A 13780-nucleotide genomic window follows, 5' to 3' on the forward strand; every position below is an offset into this window, starting at 1 on the left:
CTGCACGTGGTTAAAACAAGCTTTGCTTGGGTAAAATGAGCCGCTTGTGGGTACACCCTGAGAAGTGTAGGTGGTTTCTGTAGTGTAGTGGTTATCACGTTCGCCTAACACGCGAAAGGTCCCCAGTTCGAAACTGGGCAGAAACATGGCTTTTTCTCTGGTCTTCTTTCCTTTTCACGCAGGCTCCACTTACGCATGCATGAGTCTTTACCTGTCTGGCTTAATCATATTCATGAAAAGCTCTACTTTTCCTCTTTCGGGGCTCCAGGACAAGCAAGAAGTGTCTTGTTTCTGGAGTGTAGTGGTTATCACGTTCGCCTCACACGCGAAAGGTCCCTGGTTCGAAACCGGGCAGAAACAGTGTCTACCTTTAACTTTTTGCCATCCAAAGCACTCCTCCTTCCCTTGCTCAATATGCTTGCAAGCTGGCCCTCAATGTGACTGGCCAGTGTCTTTTCTTCACTCACTTTCTCAGGCAACTGCTAATAGCCTCTTTCAGACTGCCTCTCAGCCATCCCTACATGCATATCCATCTAAGAGAGATCTAAAACTCAACTTGCAAAACACCAAGCTTTGTCTCTTTTCCTTCTCCCTAGATACTGCACTATCTAGAAGTAGAACTGTCCTACCACCTGCTTTGTAAGTTTATATTGCCTGGAATTTGCCTTTGACTCCAACCTCCCTTGTCTTCTTCCTATCCAGCCCTTCTCCAAGTACTGCCACTTTGGTTGCCGTCGCATCATCTGCAAAGTTCAGGCTTTCCCAGTAGTTAAGACTTATGATATTTTGCTGCATGCCATGGTTGTCTTTCCCCTCCCCACCTTTCTATTCCCGAATGCCTTTTTTTTTACTCAAGCATACTCCATTGACCTAAGCCCAACATTTTAGATGTTGTTACCTCTCATAGCTACTTTATTGCTCCCTTTCTCATGTGGAAGGTTCTTTTGAGTATTAGTTCCCAATATGCCAGTTGTCTATGTTCCTATGCGAGCACTGCTTTCTTCTTGGTAGCAAAATTGCAATCAGTTTTCACCGGAGGTTTCTGTAGTGTAGTGGTTATCACGTTTCCTTTACACGCAAAAGGTCCCCAGCTCGAAACTGGGCAGAAACAGCGATGCTTTTTGTTCCATAAAGTGGTCTATTCCCCTCCTTTCTAAAGAAGATTTTTGGCCTCCAATGCTAGCTGCACCTTGACAAAACTCACATTAGTCTGCCTACTCCTCTTGATCCAGTTGTCTCCAAGCAAAAGAGCTGGAGTTAGTCCAAAGTAGCGTGTTAGCTTGATCAGGACAGATGTGGATCCTAGTTGTTGCGTGTGGTTAAAATGAGCTGCGTGTGGTTAAAATGAGCTGCACGTGGTTAAAACAAGCTTTGCTTGGGTAAAATGAGCCACTTGTGGGTACACCCTGAGAAGTGTAGGTGGTTTCTGTAGTGTAGTGGTTATCACGTTCGCCTAACACGCGAAAGGTCCCCAGTTCGAAACTGGGCAGAAACATGGCTTTTTCTCTGGTCTTCTTTCCTTTTCACGCAGGCTCCACTTACGCATGCATGAGTCTTTACCTGTCTGGCTTAATCATATTCATGAAAAGCTCTACTTTTCCTCTTTCGGGGCTCCAGGACAAGCAAGAAGTGTCTGGTTTCTGTAGTGTAGTGGTTATCATGTTCGCCTCACCCGCGAAAGGTCCCCGGTTCGAAACCGGGCAGAAACAGTGTCTACCTTTAACTTTTTGCCATCCAAAGCACTCCTCCTTCCCTTGCTCCATACGCTTGCAAGCTGGCCCTCAATGTGACTGGCCAGTGTCTTTTCTTCACTCACTTTCTCAGGCAACTGCTAATAGCCTCTTTCAGACTGCCTCTCAGCCATCCCTACATGCATATCCATCTAAGAGAGATCTAAAACTCAACTTGCAAAACACCAAGCTTTGTCTCTTTTCCTTCTCCCTAGATACTGCACTATCTAGAAATAGAACTGTCCTACCACCTGCTTTGTAAGTTTATATTGCCTGGAATTTGCCTTTGACTCCAACCTCCCTTGTCTTCTTCCTATCCAGCCCTTCTCCAAGTACTGCCACTTTGGTTGCCGTCGCATCATCTGCAAAGTTCAGGCTTTCCCAGTAGTTAAGACTTATGATATTTTGCTGCATGCCATGGTTGTCTTTCCCCTCCCCACCTTTCTATTCCCGAATGCCTTTTTTTTTACTCAAGCATACTCTATTGACCTAAGCCCAACATTTTAGATGTTGTTACCTCTCATAGCTACTTTATTGCTCCCTTTCTCATGTGGAAGGTTCTTTTGAGTATTAGTTCCCAATATGCCAGTTGTCTATGTTCCTATGCGAGCACTGCTTTCTTCTTGGTAGCAAAATTGCAATCAGTTTCCACCGGAGGTTTCTGTAGTGTAGTGGTTATCACGTTTGTTTTACACGCAAAAGGTCCCCAGCTCGAAACTGGGCAGAAACAGCGATGCTTTTTGTTCCATAAAGTGGTCTATTCCCCTCCTTTCTAAAGAAGATTTTTGGCCTCCAATGCTAGCTGCACCTTGACAAAACTCACATTAGTCTGCCTACTCCTCTTGATCCAGTTGTCTCCAAGCAAAAGAGCTGGAGTTAGTCCAAAGTAGCGTGTTAGCTTGATCAGGACAGATGTGGATCCTAGTTGTTGCGTGTGGTTAAAATGAGCTGCGTGTGGTTAAAATGAGCTGCACGTGGTTAAAACAAGCTTTGCTTGGGTAAAATGAGCCGCTTGTGGGTACACCCTGCGAAGTGTAGGTGGTTTCTGTAGTGTAGTGGTTATCACGTTCGCCTAACACGCAAAAGGTCCCCAGTTTGAAACTGGGCAGAAACATGGCTTTTTCTCTGGTCTTCTTTCCTTTTCACGCAGGCTCCACTTACGCATGCATGAGTCTTTACCTGTCTGGCTTAATCATATTCATGAAAAGCTCTACTTTTCCTCTTTCGGGGCTCCAGGACAAGCAAGAAGTGTCTGGTTTCTGTAGTGTAGTGGTTATCACGTTCGCCTCACACGCGAAAGGTCCCCGGTTTGAAACCGGGCAGAAACAGTGTCTACCTTTAACTTTTTGCCATCCAAAGCACTCCTCCTTCCCTTGCTCCATACGCTTGCAAGCTGGCCCTCAATGTGACTGGCCAGTGTCTTTTCTTCACTCACTTTCTCAGGCAACTGCTAATAGCCTCTTTCAGACTGCCTCTCAGCCATCCCTACATGCATATCCATCTAAGAGAGATCTAAAACTCAACTTGCAAAACACCAAGCTTTGTCTCTTTTCCTTCTCCCTAGATACTGCACTATCTAGAAGTAGAACTGTCCTACCACCTGCTTTGTAAGTTTATATTGCCTGGAATTTGCCTTTGACTCCAACCTCCCGTGTCTTCTTCCTATCCAGCCCTTCTCCAAGTACTGCCACTTTGGTTGCCGTCGCATCATCTGCAAAGTTCAGGCTTTCCCAGTAGTTAAGACTTATGATATTTTGCTGCATGCCATGGTTGTCTTTCCCCTCCCCACCTTTCTATTCCCGAATGCCTTTTTTTTTACTCAAGCATACTCTATTGACCTAAGCCCAACATTTTAGATGTTGTTACCTCTCATACCTACTTTATTGCTCCCTTTCTCATGTGGAAGGTTCTTTTGAGTATTAGTTCCCAATATGCCAGTTGTCTATGTTCCTATGCGAGCACTGCTTTCTTCTTGGTAGCAAAATTGCAATCAGTTTCCACCGGAGGTTTCTGTAGTGTAGTGGTTATCACGTTTCCTTTACACGCAAAAGGTCCCCAGCTCGAAACTGGGCAGAAACAGCGATGCTTTTTGTTCCATAAAGTGGTCTATTCCCCTCCTTTCTAAAGAAGATTTTTGGCCTCCAATGCTAGCTGCACCTTGACAAAACTCACATTAGTCTGCCTACTCCTCTTGATCCAGTTGTCTCCAAGCAAAAGAGCTGGAGTTAGTCCAAAGTAGCGTGTTAGCTTGATCAGGACAGATGTGGATCCTAGTTGTTGCGTGTGGTTAAAATGAGTTGCGTGTGGTTAAAATGAGCTGCACGTAGTTAAAACAAGCTTTGCTTGGGTAAAATGAGCCGCTTGTGGGTACACCCTGAGAAGTGTAGGTTGTTTCTGTAGTGTAGTGGTTATCACGTTCGCCTAACACGCGAAAGGTCCCCAGTTCGAAACTGGGCAGAAACATGGCTTTTTCTCTGGTCTTCTTTCCTTTTCACGCAGGCTCCACTTACGTATGCATGAGTCTTTACCTGTCTGGCTTAATGATATTCATGAAAAGCTCTACTTTTCCTCTTTCGGGGCTCCAGGACAAGCAAGAAGTGTCTGGTTTCTGTAGTGTAGTGGTTATCACGTTCGCCTCACACGCAAAAGGTCCCCGGTTCGAAACCGGGCAGAAACAGTGTCTACCTTTAACTTTTTGCCATCCAAAGCACTCCTCCTTCCCTTGCTCCATACGCTTGCAAGCTGGCCCTCAATGTGACTGGCCAGTGTCTTTTCTTCACTCACTTTCTCAGGCAACTGCTAATAGCCTCTTTCAGACTGCCTCTCAGCCATCCCTACATGCATATCCATCTAAGAGAGATCTAAAACTCAACTTGCAAAACACCAAGCTTTGTCTCTTTTCCTTCTCCCTAGATACTGCACTATCTAGAAGTAGAACTGTCCTACCACCTGCTTTGTAAGTTTATATTGCCTGGAATTTGCCTTTGACTCCAACCTCCCTTGTCTTCTTCCTATCCAGCCCTTCTCCAAGTACTGCCACTTTGGTTGCCGTCGCATCATCTGCAAAGTTCAGGCTTTCCCAGTAGTTAAGACTTATGATATTTTGCTGCATGCCATGGTTGTCTTTCCCCTCCCCACCTTTCTATTCCCGAATGCCTTTTTTTTTTACTCAAGCATACTCTATTGACCTAAGCCCAACATTTTAGATGTTGTTACCTCTCATACCTACTTTATTGCTCCCTTTCTCATGTGGAAGGTTCTTTTGAGTATTAGTTCCCAATATGCCAGTTGTCTATGTTCCTATGCGAGCACTGCTTTCTTCTTGGTAGCAAAATTGCAATCAGTTTCCACCGGAGGTTTCTGTAGTGTAGTGGTTATCACGTTTCCTTTACACGCAAAAGGTCCCCAGCTCGAAACTGGGCAGAAACAGCGATGCTTTTTGTTCCATAAAGTGGTCTATTCCCCTCCTTTCTAAAGAAGATTTTTGGCCTCCAATGCTAGCTGCACCTTGACAAAACTCACATTAGTCTGCCTACTCCTCTTGATCCAGTTGTCTCCAAGCAAAAGAGCTGGAGTTAGTCCAAAGTAGCGTGTTAGCTTGATCAGGACAGATGTGGATCCTAGTTGTTGCGTGTGGTTAAAATGAGCTGCGTGTGGTTAAAATGAGCTGCACGTGGTTAAAACAAGCTTTGCTTGGGTAAAATGAGCCGCTTGTGGGTACACCCTGAGAAGTGTAGGTGGTTTCTGTAGTGTAGTGGTTATCACGTTCGCCTAACACGCGAAAGGTCCCCAGTTCGAAACTGGGCAGAAACATGGCTTTTTCTCTGGTCTTCTTTCCTTTTCACGCAGGCTCCACTTACGTATGCATGAGTCTTTACCTGTCTGGCTTAATGATATTCATGAAAAGCTCTACTTTTCCTCTTTCGGGGCACCAGGACAAACAAGAAGTGTCTGGTTTCTGTAGTGTAGTGGTTATCACGTTCGCCTCACACGCAAAAGGTCCCCGGTTCGAAACCGGGCAGAAACAGTGTCTACCTTTAACTTTTTGCCATCCAAAGCACTCCTCCTTCCCTTGCTCCATACGCTTGCAAGCTGGCCCTCAATGTGACTGGCCAGTGTCTTTTCTTCACTCACTTTCTCAGGCAACTGCTAATAGCCTCTTTCAGACTGCCTCTCAGCCATCCCTACATGCATATCCATCTAAGAGAGATCTAAAACTCAACTTGCAAAACACTAGAGATGAGCGTAATGACCTAATTACGATTTTGCGAAATTTCGCGTAATTAGTGTAATTACGATTATGGCCGTAAGTACATAATCGTAATGAAGAAGGATTTCGCGAAATTTCGCGTAAGCGTAATTTTCGCGTAATTTTCGCATTACAGTCGTATCATGCCGTAATTTCGCATTAAACGCTACCGTAATTTCGCGTTAAACCGTAACGCTCCGTATAATATAAAAAAGCAGCCGACTTTAAGGGTGAATAGCAAAGCCCCCTTAAATGCTAAGAGCCTCAAATTTGGAGAATATATTAAGGAGATCAGGAGGAATAAGAGGAAAAATTTTTTTTTCAAAAAGACCTTATAGTTTTTGAGAAAATCGATGTTAAAGTTTCAAAGGAAAAATGTAAACATTTAAAAACCCGCCGACTTTAACGGTTAATAGCAAAGCCTGCTTAAAGTTTAGGAACACCAAATTCCCAGGGTATATTAAGGGGATCAGTGGGAATAAGAGGAAAAAAATTTTTTTCAAAAAGACCTTATAGTTTTTGAGAAAATCGATTTTTAAGTTTCAAGGGCGAAAATGTCTTTTAAATGCGGAAAATGTCAGTTTTTTTTGCACAGGTAACAATAGTGTATTATTTTCATAGATTCCCCCAAGTGGGAAGAGTTTTACTTACTTCGTTCTGAGTGTGGGAAATATAAAAAAAAAACGACGTGGGGTCCCCCCTCCCAGACCTCTTTAACCCCTTGTCCCCCATGCAGGCTGGGATAGCCAGAATGCGGAGCACCGGCCGCGTGGGGCTCCGCACCCTGACTATACCAGCCCGCATGGTCCATGGATTGGGGGGTCTCGGAAGGGGAGGGGCAGCCAAGCTTTCCCCTCCCCCTCCGAGCCCTTGTCCAATCCACGGACAAGGGGCTCTTCTCCACCTCCGATGGGCGGTGGAGGTGGAGGCCGCGATTTCCTGGGTGGGGGGTTCATGGTGGAATCTGGGAGTCCCCTTTAAAAAGGGGTCCCCCAGATGCCCACCCCCCTCCCAGGAGAAATGAGTATAGAGGTACTTGTAGTACCCCTTACCCATTTCCTTTAAGAGTTAAAAGTAAATAAACACACAAACACATAGAAAAAGTATTTTAATTGAACAAAAAACATAACCACGAAAAAAGTCCTTTAATATTCTTAATTAACCATTAATACTTACCTGTCCCTTTAAATAAATGATCCCACGCAATATCCTCGGAAATGTTCTATCAGTTACAATGTAACAAAGTTATTACAATATAACAACTTTGTTACATTGTAACTACGCCGCACCCGACGTCACTCACCGCCGCCGCCGCCGCGTCTGCGCTGCAGGACCCGACAGAGCTCTGAGCTATAGCTCAGAGCTCTCGAAAGCATCTTTGTATTTGGGCTCCAAGGAGCCCCATTGGTCCTTAGCAGACCAATGGGGTTCCTTCTGATTTGAAGGAACCCCATTGGTCTGCTAAGGACCAATGGGGCTCCTTGGAGCCCAAATACAAAGATGCTTCTCAGAGCTCTGAGCTATATAGCTCAGAGCTCTGTCCGGTCCGTGCAGGACGCTAAGTCCCCGCCGGCTCCGCTGCCCTCCCCGCCTCTCCCACATGTCACCCACATGTCACCCACATGTGGGTGACATGTGGGTGACAGATGTGGGCGGGGTGGACAGCGGGAGCTGCGGGGACTTAGCGTCCTGCACGGACGCGTATGCGGCGGCTGAGCGGCGAGTGGCGTCGGGTGCGGCGTAGTTACAATGTAACAAAGTTGTTACATAATAACTTTGTTACATTGTAACTGATAGAACATTTCCGAGGATATTGCGTGGGATCATTTATTTAAAGGGACAGGTAAGTATTAATGGTTAATTAAGAATATTAAAGGACTTTTTTCGTGGTTATGTTTTTTGTTCAATTAAAATACTTTTTCTATGTGTTTGTGTGTTTATTTAGTTTTAACTCTTAAAGGAAATGGGTAAGGGGTACTACAAGTACCTCTATACTCATTTCTCCTGGGAGGGGGGTGGGCATCTGGGGGACCCCTTTTTAAAGGGGACTCCCAGATTCCACCATGAACCCCCCACCCAGGAAATCGCGGCCTCCACCTCCACCGCCCATCGGAGGTGGAGAAGAGCCCCTTGTCCTTGGATTGGACAAGGGCTCGGAGGGGGAGGGGAAAGCTTGGCTGCCCCTCCCCTTCCGAGACCCCCCAATCCATGGACCATGCGGGCTGGTATAGTCAGGGTGCGGAGCCCCACGCGGCCGGTGCTCCGCATTCTGGCTATCCCAGCCTGCATAGGGGACAAGGGGTTAAAGAGGTCTGGGAGGGGGGACCCCACGTCGTTTTTTTTTTATATTTCCCACACTCAGAACGAAGTAAGTAAAACTCTTCCCACTTGGGGGAATCTATGAAAATAATACACTATTGTTACCTGTGCAAAAAAAACTGACATTTTCCGCATTTAAAAGACATTTTCGCCCTTGAAACTTAAAAATCGATTTTCTCAAAAACTATAAGGTCTTTTTGAAAAAAATTTTTTTCCTCTTATTCCCACTGATCCCCTTAATATACCCTGGGAATTTGGTGTTCCTAAACTTTAAGCAGGCTTTGCTATTAACCGTTAAAGTCGGCGGGTTTTTAAATGTTTACATTTTTCCTTTGAAACTTTAACATCGATTTTCTCAAAAACTATAAAGGTCTTTTTGAAAAAAAAATTTTTCCACTTATTCCTCCTGATCTCCTTAATATATTCTCCAAATTTGAGGCTCTTAGCATTTAAGGGGGCTTTGCTATTAACCCTTAAAGTCGGCGGCTTTTTTATATTATACGGAGCTTTACGGTTTAACGCGAAATTACGGTAGCGTTTAATGCGAAATTACGGCATGAACGAAACGCGAAATTTCGCGTTGAAAATTACGCTTACGGTATTTTCAATTACGATTTTAATGGCAATTTCGCTACGCTAATTTCGCATCGTAATCGCAAATTTCGCATGCGTAATTATAGTAATGCGAAATTACGAAAATTTCAGCTCAACTCTACAAAACACCAAGCTTTGTCTCTTTTCCTTCTCCCTAGATACTGCACTATCTAGAAGTAGAACTGTCCTACCACCTGCTTTGTAAGTTTATATTGCCTGGAATTTGCCTTTGACTCCAACCTCCCTTGTCTTCTTCCTATCCAGCCCTTCTCCAAGTACTGCCACTTTGGTTGCCGTCGCATCATCTGCAAAGTTCAGGCTTTCCCAGTAGTTAAGACTTATGATATTTTGCTGCATGCCATGGTTGTCTTTCCCCTCCCCACCTTTCTATTCCCGAATGCCTTTTTTTTTACTCAAGCATACTCTATTGACCTAAGCCCAACATTTTAGATGTTGTTACCTCTCATACCTACTTTATTGCTCCCTTTCTCATGTGGAAGGTTCTTTTGAGTATTAGTTCCCAATATGCCAGTTGTCTATGTTCCTATGCGAGCACTGCTTTCTTCTTGGTAGCAAAATTGCAATCAGTTTCCACCGGAGGTTTCTGTAGTGTAGTGGTTATCACGTTTCCTTTACACGCAAAAGGTCCCCAGCTCGAAACTGGGCAGAAACAGCGATGCTTTTTGTTCCATAAAGTGGTCTATTCCCCTCCTTTCTAAAGAAGATTTTTGGCCTCCAATGCTAGCTGCACCTTGACAAAACTCACATTAGTCTGCCTACTCCTCTTGATCCAGTTGTCTCCAAGCAAAAGAGCTGGAGTTAGTCCAAAGTAGCGTGTTAGCTTGATCAGGACAGATGTGGATCCTAGTTGTTGCGTGTGGTTAAAATGAGCTGCGTGTGGTTAAAATGAGCTGCACGTGGTTAAAACAAGCTTTGCTTGGGTAAAATGAGCCGCTTGTGGGTACACCCTGAGAAGTGTAGGTGGTTTCTGTAGTGTAGTGGTTATCACGTTCGCCTAACACGCGAAAGGTCCCCAGTTCGAAACTGGGCAGAAACATGGCTTTTTCTCTGGTCTTCTTTCCTTTTCACGCAGGCTCCACTTACGCATGCATGAGTCTTTACCTGTCTGGCTTAATCATATTCATGAAAAGCTCTACTTTTCCTCTTTCGGGGCTCCAGGACAAGCAAGAAGTGTCTGGTTTCTGTAGTGTAGTGGTTATCACGTTCACCTCACACGCGAAAGGTCCCCGGTTCGAAACCGGGCAGAAACAGTGTCTACCTTTAACTTTTTGCCATCCAAAGCACTCCTCCTTCCCTTGCTCCATATGCTTGCAAGCTGGCCCTCAATGTGACTGGCCAGTGTCTTTTCTTCACTCACTTTCTCAGGCAACTGCTAATAGCCTCTTTCAGACTGCCTCTCAGCCATCCCTACATGCATATCCATCTAAGAGAGATCTAAAACTCAACTTGCAAAACACCAAGCTTTGTCTCTTTTCCTTCTCCCTAGATACTGCACTATCTAGAAGTAGAACTGTCCTACCACCTGCTTTGTAAGTTTATATTGCCTGGAATTTGCCTTTGACTCCAACCTCCCTTGTCTTCTTCCTATCCAGCCCTTCTCCAAGTACTGCCACTTTGGTTGCCGTCGCATCATCTGCAAAGTTCAGGCTTTCCCAGTAGTTAAGACTTATGATATTTTGCTGCATGCCATGGTTGTCTTTCCCCTCCCCACCTTTCTATTCCCGAATGCCTTTTTTTTTACTCAAGCATACTCTATTGACCTAAGCCCAACATTTTAGATGTTGTTACCTCTCATACCTACTTTATTGCTCCCTTTCTCATGTGGAAGGTTCTTTTGAGTATTAGTTCCCAATATGCCAGTTGTCTATGTTCCTATGCGAGCACTGCTTTCTTCTTGGTAGCAAAATTGCAATCAGTTTCCACCGGAGGTTTCTGTAGTGTAGTGGTTATCACGTTTCCTTTACACGCAAAAGGTCCCCAGCTCGAAACTGGGCAGAAACAGCGATGCTTTTTGTTCCATAAAGTGGTCTATTCCCCTCCTTTCTAAAGAAGATTTTTGGCCTCCAATGCTAGCTGCACCTTGACAAAACTCACATTAGTCTGCCTACTCCTCTTGATCCAGTTGTCTCCAAGCAAAAGAGCTGGAGTTAGTCCAAAGTAGCGTGTTAGCTTGATCAGGACAGATGTGGATCCTAGTTGTTGCGTGTGGTTAAAATGAGCTGCGTGTGGTTAAAATGAGCTGCACGTGGTTAAAACAAGCTTTGCTTGGGTAAAATGAGCCGCTTGTGGGTACACCCTGAGAAGTGTAGGTGGTTTCTGTAGTGTAGTGGTTATCACGTTCGCCTAACACGCGAAAGGTCCCCAGTTCGAAACTGGGCAGAAACATGGCTTTTTCTCTGGTCTTCTTTCCTTTTCACGCAGGCTCCACTTACGCATGCATGAGTCTTTACCTGTCTGGCTTAATCATATTCATGAAAAGCTCTACTTTTCCTCTTTCGGGGCTCCAGGACAAGCAAAAAGTGTCTGGTTTCTGTAGTGTAGTGGTTATCACGTTCGGCTCACACGCGAAAGGTCCCCGGTTCGAAACCGGACAGAAACAGTGTCTACCTTTAACTTTTTGCCATCCAAAGCACTCCTCCTTCCCTTGCTCCATACGCTTGCAAGCTGGCCCTCAATGTGACTGGCCAGTGTCTTTTCTTCACTCACTTTCTCAGGCAACTGCTAATAGCCTCTTTCAGACTGCCTCTCAGCCATCCCTACATGCATATCCATCTAAGAGAGATCTAAAACTCAACTTGCAAAACACCAAGCTTTGTCTCTTTTCCTTCTCCCTAGATACTGCACTATCTAGAAGTAGAACTGTCCTACCACCTGCTTTGTAAGTTTATATTGCCTGGAATTTGCCTTTGACTCCAACCTCCCGTGTCTTCTTCCTATCCAGCCCTTCTCCAAGTACTGCCACTTTGGTTGCCGTCGCATCATCTGCAAAGTTCAGGCTTTCCCAGTAGTTAAGACTTATGATATTTTGCTGCATGCCATGGTTGTCTTTCCCCTCCCCACCTTTCTATTCCCGAATGCCTTTTTTTTTACTCAAGCATACTCTATTGACCTAAGCCCAACATTTTAGATGTTGTTACCTCTCATACCTACTTTATTGCTCCCTTTCTCATGTGGAAGGTTCTTTTGAGTATTAGTTCCCAATATGCCAGTTGTCTATGTTCCTATGCGAGCACTGCTTTCTTCTTGGTAGCAAAATTGCAATCAGTTTCCACCGGAGGTTTCTGTAGTGTAGTGGTTATCACGTTTCCTTTACACGCAAAAGGTCCCCAGCTCGAAACTGGGCAGAAACAGCGATGCTTTTTGTTCCATAAAGTGGTCTATTCCCCTCCTTTCTAAAGAAGATTTTTGGCCTCCAATGCTAGCTGCACCTTGACAAAACTCACATTAGTCTGCCTACTCCTCTTGATCCAGTTGTCTCCAAGCAAAAGAGCTGGAGTTAGTCCAAAGTAGCGTGTTAGCTTGATCAGGACAGATGTGGATCCTAGTTGTTGCGTGTGGTTAAAATGAGCTGCGTGTGGTTAAAATGAGCTGCACGTGGTTAAAACAAGCTTTGCTTGGGTAAAATGAGCCGCTTGTGGGTACACCCTGAGAAGTGTAGGTGGTTTCTGTAGTGTAGTGGTTATCACGTTCGCCTAACACGCGAAAGGTCCCCAGTTCGAAACTGGGCAGAAACATGGCTTTTTCTCTGGTCTTCTTTCCTTTTCACGCAGGCTCCACTTACGCATGCATGAGTCTTTACCTGTCTGGCTTAATCATATTCATGAAAAGCTCTACTTTTCCTCTTTCGGGGCTCCAGGACAAGCAAGAAGTGTCTGGTTTCTGTAGTGTAGTGGTTATCACGTTCGCCTCACACGCGAAAGGTCCCCGGTTCGAAACCGGGCAGAAACAGTGTCTACCTTTAACTTTTTGCCATCCAAAGCACTCCTCCTTCCCTTGCTCCATATGCTTGCAAGCTGGCCCTCAATGTGACTGGCCAGTGTCTTTTCTTCACTCACTTTCTCAGGCAACTGCTAATAGCCTCTTTCAGACTGCCTCTCAGCCATCCCTACATGCATATCCATCTAAGAGAGATCTAAAACTCAACTTGCAAAACACCAAGCTTTGTCTCTTTTCCTTCTCCCTAGATACTGCACTATCTAGAAGTAGAACTGTCCTACCACCTGCTTTGTAAGTTTATATTGCCTGGAATTTGCCTTTGACTCCAACCTCCCTTGTCTTCTTCCTATCCAGCCCTTCTCCAAGTACTGCCACTTTGGTTGCCGTCGCATCATCTGCAAAGTTCAGGCTTTCCCAGTAGTTAAGACTTATGATATTTTGCTGCATGCCATGGTTGTCTTTCCCCTCCCCACCTTTCTATTCCCGAATGCCTTTTTTTTTACTCAAGCATACTCTATTGACCTAAGCCCAACATTTTAGATGTTGTTACCTCTCATACCTACTTTATTGCTCCCTTTCTCATGTGGAAGGTTCTTTTGAGTATTAGTTCCCAATATGCCAGTTGTCTATGTTCCTATGCGAGCACTGCTTTCTTCTTGGTAGCAAAATTGCAATCAGTTTCCACCGGAGGTTTCTGTAGTGTAGTGGTTATCACGTTTCCTTTACACGCAAAAGGTCCCCAGCTCGAAACTGGGCAGAAACAGCGATGCTTTTTGTTCCATAAAGTGGTCTATTCCCCTCCTTTCTAAAGAAGATTTTTGGCCTCCAATGCTAGCTGCACCTTGACAAAACTCACATTAGTCTGCCTACTCCTCTTGATCCAGTTGTCTCCAAGCAAAAGAGCTGGAGTTAGTCCAAAGTAGCGTGTTAG

At 44.9% G+C, this 13780-nt stretch overlaps 24 non-coding genes across 24 annotated transcripts; all 24 read left to right on the top strand.

The window, feature by feature from the left end:
* Window positions 1-73: 73 nt before the first annotated feature.
* On the top strand, window positions 74-146 carry TRNAV-AAC (transfer RNA valine (anticodon AAC)). The gene has a single exon. It is a non-coding gene; the product is annotated as a tRNA-Val (tRNA).
* Window positions 147-287: 141 nt separating this feature from the next.
* TRNAV-CAC (transfer RNA valine (anticodon CAC)) lies at window positions 288-360 on the top strand. Its single transcript has one exon. It is a non-coding gene; the product is annotated as a tRNA-Val (tRNA).
* A 678-nt stretch (window positions 361-1038) lies between these two features.
* Window positions 1039-1111, top strand: TRNAV-UAC (transfer RNA valine (anticodon UAC)). The gene has a single exon. It is a non-coding gene; the product is annotated as a tRNA-Val (tRNA).
* A 311-nt stretch (window positions 1112-1422) lies between these two features.
* Window positions 1423-1495, top strand: TRNAV-AAC (transfer RNA valine (anticodon AAC)). The gene has a single exon. It is a non-coding gene; the product is annotated as a tRNA-Val (tRNA).
* Window positions 1496-1636: 141 nt separating this feature from the next.
* On the top strand, window positions 1637-1709 carry TRNAV-CAC (transfer RNA valine (anticodon CAC)). The gene has a single exon. It is a non-coding gene; the product is annotated as a tRNA-Val (tRNA).
* Window positions 1710-2387: 678 nt separating this feature from the next.
* On the top strand, window positions 2388-2460 carry TRNAV-UAC (transfer RNA valine (anticodon UAC)). The gene has a single exon. It is a non-coding gene; the product is annotated as a tRNA-Val (tRNA).
* Window positions 2461-2771: 311 nt separating this feature from the next.
* TRNAV-AAC (transfer RNA valine (anticodon AAC)) lies at window positions 2772-2844 on the top strand. The gene has a single exon. It is a non-coding gene; the product is annotated as a tRNA-Val (tRNA).
* A 141-nt stretch (window positions 2845-2985) lies between these two features.
* On the top strand, window positions 2986-3058 carry TRNAV-CAC (transfer RNA valine (anticodon CAC)). The gene has a single exon. It is a non-coding gene; the product is annotated as a tRNA-Val (tRNA).
* Window positions 3059-3736: 678 nt separating this feature from the next.
* Window positions 3737-3809, top strand: TRNAV-UAC (transfer RNA valine (anticodon UAC)). Its single transcript has one exon. It is a non-coding gene; the product is annotated as a tRNA-Val (tRNA).
* Window positions 3810-4120: 311 nt separating this feature from the next.
* Window positions 4121-4193, top strand: TRNAV-AAC (transfer RNA valine (anticodon AAC)). The gene has a single exon. It is a non-coding gene; the product is annotated as a tRNA-Val (tRNA).
* Window positions 4194-4334: 141 nt separating this feature from the next.
* On the top strand, window positions 4335-4407 carry TRNAV-CAC (transfer RNA valine (anticodon CAC)). Its single transcript has one exon. It is a non-coding gene; the product is annotated as a tRNA-Val (tRNA).
* A 679-nt stretch (window positions 4408-5086) lies between these two features.
* On the top strand, window positions 5087-5159 carry TRNAV-UAC (transfer RNA valine (anticodon UAC)). Its single transcript has one exon. It is a non-coding gene; the product is annotated as a tRNA-Val (tRNA).
* A 311-nt stretch (window positions 5160-5470) lies between these two features.
* On the top strand, window positions 5471-5543 carry TRNAV-AAC (transfer RNA valine (anticodon AAC)). Its single transcript has one exon. It is a non-coding gene; the product is annotated as a tRNA-Val (tRNA).
* Window positions 5544-5684: 141 nt separating this feature from the next.
* On the top strand, window positions 5685-5757 carry TRNAV-CAC (transfer RNA valine (anticodon CAC)). The gene has a single exon. It is a non-coding gene; the product is annotated as a tRNA-Val (tRNA).
* A 3735-nt stretch (window positions 5758-9492) lies between these two features.
* TRNAV-UAC (transfer RNA valine (anticodon UAC)) lies at window positions 9493-9565 on the top strand. The gene has a single exon. It is a non-coding gene; the product is annotated as a tRNA-Val (tRNA).
* A 311-nt stretch (window positions 9566-9876) lies between these two features.
* TRNAV-AAC (transfer RNA valine (anticodon AAC)) lies at window positions 9877-9949 on the top strand. Its single transcript has one exon. It is a non-coding gene; the product is annotated as a tRNA-Val (tRNA).
* Window positions 9950-10090: 141 nt separating this feature from the next.
* Window positions 10091-10163, top strand: TRNAV-CAC (transfer RNA valine (anticodon CAC)). Its single transcript has one exon. It is a non-coding gene; the product is annotated as a tRNA-Val (tRNA).
* Window positions 10164-10841: 678 nt separating this feature from the next.
* TRNAV-UAC (transfer RNA valine (anticodon UAC)) lies at window positions 10842-10914 on the top strand. Its single transcript has one exon. It is a non-coding gene; the product is annotated as a tRNA-Val (tRNA).
* Window positions 10915-11225: 311 nt separating this feature from the next.
* TRNAV-AAC (transfer RNA valine (anticodon AAC)) lies at window positions 11226-11298 on the top strand. Its single transcript has one exon. It is a non-coding gene; the product is annotated as a tRNA-Val (tRNA).
* A 141-nt stretch (window positions 11299-11439) lies between these two features.
* On the top strand, window positions 11440-11512 carry TRNAV-CAC (transfer RNA valine (anticodon CAC)). Its single transcript has one exon. It is a non-coding gene; the product is annotated as a tRNA-Val (tRNA).
* A 678-nt stretch (window positions 11513-12190) lies between these two features.
* Window positions 12191-12263, top strand: TRNAV-UAC (transfer RNA valine (anticodon UAC)). The gene has a single exon. It is a non-coding gene; the product is annotated as a tRNA-Val (tRNA).
* Window positions 12264-12574: 311 nt separating this feature from the next.
* On the top strand, window positions 12575-12647 carry TRNAV-AAC (transfer RNA valine (anticodon AAC)). Its single transcript has one exon. It is a non-coding gene; the product is annotated as a tRNA-Val (tRNA).
* Window positions 12648-12788: 141 nt separating this feature from the next.
* Window positions 12789-12861, top strand: TRNAV-CAC (transfer RNA valine (anticodon CAC)). Its single transcript has one exon. It is a non-coding gene; the product is annotated as a tRNA-Val (tRNA).
* A 678-nt stretch (window positions 12862-13539) lies between these two features.
* On the top strand, window positions 13540-13612 carry TRNAV-UAC (transfer RNA valine (anticodon UAC)). Its single transcript has one exon. It is a non-coding gene; the product is annotated as a tRNA-Val (tRNA).
* The last annotated feature ends 168 nt before the right edge of the window (window positions 13613-13780 follow it).

This window comes from Hyperolius riggenbachi, chromosome 4, assembly GCF_040937935.1.
Source record: "Hyperolius riggenbachi isolate aHypRig1 chromosome 4, aHypRig1.pri, whole genome shotgun sequence".
Classification (NCBI taxonomy): Eukaryota; Metazoa; Chordata; class Amphibia; order Anura; family Hyperoliidae; genus Hyperolius; species Hyperolius riggenbachi.